Below are 663 nucleotides of genomic sequence, written 5' to 3' on the forward strand. Positions count from 1 at the left end.
GCAACATCGCCCCCCCAGGCATTTGGAGGATTACATCCTTGACGACAGCCATCACCGACTTGCACTTTCCTCCTGTCATCCCAAGAGAGAGCCAGAGGAGCAGAAAGGAGCAGCAGTGAGTGGTAGCCAGGCAGATATAACCTCCAACCTGGGCAGGTACACAGCCACACACAACTCCCAAGCTACAGACGTTCTAAGTATGGATTCATTAAGGAACCTAGTGGAGTCCCTCTCTGGCAAGGAAAGGCAAGAGGCTGCTGAAATCGCTCAACTTACCAGCAAACTAGCTCAGTACGAGGCACGCCAGCGCCGACGCCAGGAGTTAGTGGAGCGTATTACATCATACTTAAGAGAGGAAGAAGAAGTAAGTGGAGCATCTTCACACATGGAGAGCGAGACATCCGCACCAACACCACCTACCACAGTGATTCATCATAACATGGATCCAGTCTACTCATACGCACCTGAGTTGATGAACATTTACAATAATTCAGAGCCACACAGTGAGGGACATGAGGAGTCCCCGGAGTCAGTGGTTAGGACAAAGACAATACATCATGTTCCAAGCGAAGAGGAGGAACTATTAAACTGTCAAACAGAAAGGGACACACAGTCTCCCAGCCCTTCATTTTGTAATTTTGGATTCAGACCAATTCATCCAAC

This window comes from Etheostoma spectabile, chromosome 4 (genome assembly GCF_008692095.1).
Source record: "Etheostoma spectabile isolate EspeVRDwgs_2016 chromosome 4, UIUC_Espe_1.0, whole genome shotgun sequence".
In the NCBI taxonomy this organism is placed as follows: Eukaryota; Metazoa; Chordata; class Actinopteri; order Perciformes; family Percidae; genus Etheostoma; species Etheostoma spectabile.